Genomic DNA, 6,734 nt, shown 5'->3' with positions numbered 1-6,734 from the left:
TCAAAATTTATCAATCGCAATGATTTAAAATTTTGATCATATCCGAGTTTAACACATTAGAATTTAATTTTAAGAGCATGAAGCGTTTTTTCAATTTTTTCAATTTTTTAATTTGAATGGTTCAATTGCCCCTTGGCAATAGAGTAAAATAAAATCATAAGACCTGTAACATTATTTAAACTAAAATAATTTGAATGTTTTTCAAGCATTTATGCAAAGATACAAAAAAAAATTACCAAGTGAAAATAAGAAGCTCTGTGTTTACATACAAGCTCACGTAAGCAGTAAAATACACGGGGTTCGATATATATTTGATAAGCTGAGTACACGAGCTGAACCGCTGACAAATCGTCCGAGATCGGTCGCTCGATATTCTGCTCCAAAGAGCCAATAAAATAATTCCCGATACTCTTATCTGTTTTTTATTTTTCTCCCCGAGTAATTGCAACAAAAACAAAGTAATTTATTTGTCAGAGTCTAAAATAAAAACAAAATGAAAACTGACCGGGTTGCTGATGTCAAAAGTAATAAAGTATACTACAACTTTTTATTTTAACCGAGTGACATTTTATCGGTATCGATATTTTTAGTCTTCTTCTTCTTGTTATTATTCCAGGAGTTGAAAGAGGCAACGTATGAAAATTAAAATAACTACAGCATAAAATAAAAAAGTAAACTAGCAACCTTGCAGTCACTATGTGACTGCCAGGACTTGTGAACTACATAGAAAAAAAAGTTAACTTGATTCAAGAGAAAAATTCTTGAATCATGAATATTAATTTGAAGAGAGTAATTGTTTTGAATCAAGACGAAAAATTCTTGAATCAAGTAAAATTTCCTTAAATCAAGAAAAATTTTCTTAAATCAAGAATGTTTCTTCTGAAATCAAGAATATTAAGCTCTTCAAAAATATATACTTGATTTAAGAACATTTTTTTTTTTCAGTGTATAAATACATAAAATTTTGCGTTATTAAATAGTGACTTTTGTTAAAATGCACTATACTTTTTTAATTATTGATGTTTTTAAAGATATAAGCTCATCCCGATGTTACATTCATCAAGAGCTTTCATTTGAGTACCTACATGCATTATTGATATTTTTTATATATACATATATATAATATATAAAATATATGAAAAATTGATGTGGGTACTCAAATGAAAGGTCTTAATGAGTGTAACATCGGGATGCGCTTATATATTTAAAAATGTCACTATTTCATGAGATACAAGGTTATTTCTTAATTATGTATCTAGGCATAGAGCATTTTCGAATGCAGCCAAAATACTTATCATCATAAATTAACTATTGGTGAGAATAATATAAAACCTATAAAAGGCACAACTCCAGGTCAAGATCTTTCTAATGATACCCAATTTAACCATAAAAACCCATTTTATAATATAAATACACTGACCACAAAATTTTTCTTATTCTTTTAATAATATAGATTAAAAAAAAAATTTTTTTTCAATAATAATCCACCAATAGTAAGTAATATAAGGTCCAAGGTCTTTTGGAGTAGGTTCGCACGCTCGATCTCGATAAGGACCTTACTACTTCAACTCTCAACTCTCAGCAACATAAATGCATGTATAAATGTATTTAAAGCCTAACTGTTATGTGTATGAGCTTGTGGCTGCTTCTAAATACTGGTAATGGCGCTTAATATATCGCCAGAAGATAACAATCGTCGGAAAGAAAACGACGGTAATACGCGCCTCTGGATTTTACTCACTACTCCCTACTCACTACTCACTACTCCCTTCACTATCTTCTCGCTATACAAGAGGAAAGAGCTAAGTTAAAAGTAAGATCCAACAACTAAACATTATTTTTAAAATTTAATTATCTGGAAATAAGTTTTAAGATATTGAAGCTTACTTGCATTGCATGCGTTCGGTTAATTCATCGATAGATTCCCGCTCGATATTTACGATCCGCTCAATACAACCTTTATACTTATTTCCGGTGGTATTTAATAGATTTTTTTTTATAAATATAGATAAGTAGATAGGAAGTACTGTGAGTTTGATAGATAAATATAATAATTAATGATTGATCATTAATTTAATGAGGAGTTAGCGAGTACGCGGACGACAAAATTTAAATGATAAGGTCTTTTAATGACACGACACTTGTTGCCATAGAGCTGCAATTATTTCTTCGAGCACGTTGGACGTCCACTGTGACGTCATTACTGTGCATTACCTTCTCACGCTCAAAGACTCTCAGCTGATCACAGTATACTAACCCGTACCCGTATTATATCGTAAATTTATTATATTTATATAATTAATATAATAATTATGCTTTTCTTTTAATAATCATTCACAAGTGGAGTCAAACGTTTTTTTTGAGCTTATTCAGGTGAAAAATGAATCTATATTATTAAGAAACTGAGCGAAATTTTGTGGCCAGGATAGTCATATGTTAAAGTCGGTTTTTTTTTTATGAAATTCAATGTCATTGCAGAAGTCTTGACTTGAATTTATGACTTTTTAAGGTTTCGTGTCATTTTCACCAATAGCCAATTTATGACGATGAGTATTTAGGCTGCATTCGAAAAAGCTCTATCGCTCGATACACAATTAAGAAATGACCTTGTATCTTGTGAATTATTAACATTTTTAAAGATATAAGATCATCCCGATGTTACACTCATTAAGAGCTTTCATTTGAGTACACACATCAATTTTTCATATACTTATATATATTATATATATGTATATATGAAAAATATATCAAAAATGCACGTGGGTACTCAAATGAACGCTCTTGATGAGTGTAACATCGGGATGAGCTTATATCTTTAAAAATATTAAGATTGAAAAAAGTACAGTCCAAGTACTCTAGATACATAATTAAGAAATGACCTTTTATCTTGTGAAATATTCACATTTTTAGAGATATTAGCTCATCCCGACGTTACACTCATCGAGAACTTTTATTTGAGTACCCACATGCATTTTCATATATTTTTCGAGTATATAAATATATGAAATATATGAAAAATTAATGTGGGTACTCAAATGAAAGCTCTTAATGAGTGAAACATCGGGATGAGCTTACAACCGTAAAAACTTCAATAGTTAAGAAAGTACAGTGCAATTTAACAAAATTAATTATTTAATAAAGAAAAATTTTATTTATTTTCAGTTTACAAGTCAAGACAGTCACAGAGTGACTGCAAGGTTGCTAGTATTTTCTAATTTTTCTTTATTATTTTTTTTTTTTACGGCGGTTTTATGGTGGTGATATCGAAAATATCAGAAAATTAATATTTCGATAGCTTTTTTGCCTTCAAAAGTTAGAAAAAATTTTGGATCTCCCGTTATTGGATAAAATTTCTATTTTATCTTTTTTCGATTTATTTTTTAAATGTACATAAAAAACGAACAAATGAAAAAAAAAAGTTGAATATCTCAATTTTCTAAAAAATTTATAAATTTTTTTGAAACTTAGTAAAATTCGTTAAAATTGTGCTAATCAACTTTTTTTTTAAAATCATTCTTTTTTTTTTTTTTTATTTATTTTTCATTAAAAAATATGTCAAATTAAAAAAAAATTTCGTTAAAAAAAATGAAACTCAAAATGGTAAACCCCACTTGTAAATAATTACCTTTTTTTTTTATTTTATATAAATATAAATTTACAGGGTAATATTTATAAAGTTTAATTTTGGAGATTTCGAATAAAATGATTTTTCTAATCATTAAAATAGATAAAAAATTAAATTATTCAAGGAACACAATACTCTAATTCCAGTTTTTAAAAATTATCATAACGATTCTCCACCTTGCCTTTTATACTTATAAATATAAATAAAAATAAGATAGAGGTCGATTTCTAATTCCCGCAGAGTCCCCTGGAGTGTATTCATAAATTCTGGGTTTTACGCGCGTTTGCTTAGTTTTTACGACCTATGTCCATAAGTATATATGTATATATACACAGACTCATCGAGATAAAAAATAAAAAATAAAATTAAGTGTTTAAAAATGAGAATATTATATTATGAAAAAAAAAATATATTTAGTTTTAGAGAATAGTATTTATATGAGAGGTTTTAAAAAAATGAATGAATGATCGACCAGGAGCAATCCTATTTAGTAAGCTTTTAATTTATTACTCCTAGATATTTACATTTTTATGTTTTTATTTATGGGATTTGATTATCTTAATTACGCAACACCTGAAATCATTCTACTGATATTAGAGTATTTTTTTCTTTTTCATTATTGTTAATTAGAAATTTTAATAAATTATTCTGCGGGAATATAAGAGCGATTGTTTGTCACCAGAGTTCATGGTGATTAATCGGCTCTTAATCTCCGTCTCTGTCGCTCTGTCGTTAATGACTAAGACTTGACGTCCCGCGACTAATTCACGCCCGCAATTCTCCTGTCATTGATGTCTCTATGCTCGTGTTTACTTTCGACTTGTATCAGGCATTGTAATAATTATAATTATTGTATATTTTATTTTTAATTCTGACATTATAATGGTTAAGAATTTTAATACATAATCTAATGCTCAATTTATATTTTTTTTTAAATCAACGGATAGGATAAAAATAATAAAAAAGCGGATTTGAAAGGCCGATGGGCAACCTCGTGATATGCGGGTCAAGCTAATTTATGAGGAACACGGTATCGTTTCGAGAGAAATCGATTAATACGTTTAGATCTACACTCAGATTTCGAGATTATTTGTTACACAATCTATTACATTAACTATAAATTTATTTTTATAAAAATCCAGGGAATTATTTTTAAAATTCTTTGATTAAATTATTCTTAAAAAATTTCATTTGAAAATTATAGTCCTATTAATAATTATAAAAATACAACAAACAGGCTTTTTAAATAATATTGCGATCCAAATGCCAAAAGGGCGTATAAAAATTTTTCTTTCGCCATTCAACTTAGAACTGCTCAAAACGTAAAGATTGGTCAAAAAAAATTTTTCAATGCACTAATGCCAAAAGGGCACATCTCAAAACATACGCCCTTTTGGCTTTAGAAAAAGTTTAGCCTAAAGCTAAAAGGGCGTATATAAAAACTCTCAATTTTGCTCTGAAATATAAAATTTAACTCTAAAAAATAAATCCAGATCATTTAATATTGTTGAATTTCGCGCCTCTGACTCAGCAATCATGTTAGATATCGCAGCTTTTTTTTTTTTCTTTTTCAATTAAAATTATAAACAGAATTCGTATTAAAATTGTAATAAGGTAAAAAACCCAGTTATTGACATTGGCCTAGTTGTTTGACACGTGCAATTTTATTCTATTTAAAAAAAAATCAAATGTTCTCAAAAAACCAATTTTCTTAAAATTTATAATTCAAAAATTATATTTATTAATTTATTAGAGTTGATTTGTTTTTTTTTTTTTTTTAATTAAAATAAAATTGCAAGTGTCAATAACTAGGCCAGTGTCAATAACTGGGTCTTTTACCTTAATAACCTTTAAAAATACCTATTTGTAATTTAATAATCAATATATATTTTCAATTCTGCAGCAAAATTAGTAACATATAAATCATAATTCAAAGCAATCGGCAAAAAAAATTATGCGCCCTTTTGCCTTTAGGTCACTAAATTTTCAATGTCCTAAAGCTAAAAAGGCATATAAGTTAAAACATACGCCTTTTTGTCTTTGGAAATTTATTTTTTTTTATTTTTAGAATTAGAAAGTGTTAATAAAGCGATTGGTAAAAAAAAAAAAAAAAATTTATATGTCTTTTTGGCACTGCAAAGCCAAAAAGTCGTATAAATTGATATGCGCTCTTTTAGCATTTGGATCGCAATATATAACATAATGTTGAAGTGTAAATTTGTTTTTACTTCTTAATTACTTAAAAAAAAATTTATTAAATTTAAAAAGTATTGATTGTATTGAGTGAGATATAGTCAGCGTCTTAGTGAGGTCAGGTTGGTGTCAACAAATCCAATCTGCCACGGTCAGTTGAACGGAGAACACTTAACTATTATTTCACAATTCCTGAATTTATTATGAGCATTGGGGTTACTAAAGTGTCTCTCCTATTGATTTATCGTTACAGCCCTGTATTAGATCACTCTACATTCTTCTAATTCCTTTTTTTTAAACTTACATAGGAACGACTGACGACCTATAAATTGTAGCCTCGGGCTATACAGCGAGGACTAAAAAATCCTCAAGAATTTTTATTATTTTTTTGCTATTATTTATCATCTTAATAAACAAGATTAATTAATTTACCTTTCAAAGATATTTATTGGGTGTTTTGATATTATTTATTGGGTGGTTTAGATTATGGAAAAATGTTGTGATATTTTTTAACACCCCCCGAGGTGTTAAGCTTTTATAACGTCTCATAATATTCAACTTATTTAAAAAAATTTCAAATTATTTAAAAAAATTATAAAAATTATTTTTTTTGGGTGAAGCGTCAGTACTACTTCTCCGATTTATTCCTAGGAATTTTTCGAAGTTTTCCGAGCAGCTCGGTGCGGAAATAAATTAAAAATTTGATCGAAAACAATTTTAAAGATTTTTTTAGCTAAGTTAAAACAAAAAAAAATTGAAAATAGTGAGAAAATTTTCAATCAGTCGCCATTTTTTTTTTAAATGAAAATTTCCAAAATTCCGTACATGCGACGATAACTACATTCTTACTGATTAAAAAGCAGTTTCAGTTTTTATTTTCAGATGATTCATTTTTGAGTTATCGAACCGACTATGG

This window comes from Cotesia typhae, unplaced genomic scaffold (assembly GCF_013202065.1).
Source record: "Cotesia typhae breed Kobodo isofemale line unplaced genomic scaffold, CoteBio_Ctyphae scaffold_13, whole genome shotgun sequence".
Classification (NCBI taxonomy): Eukaryota; Metazoa; Arthropoda; class Insecta; order Hymenoptera; family Braconidae; genus Cotesia; species Cotesia typhae.
The sequence above is the reverse complement of the archived record's forward strand: the minus strand, read 5'-3'. Positions refer to the sequence as shown.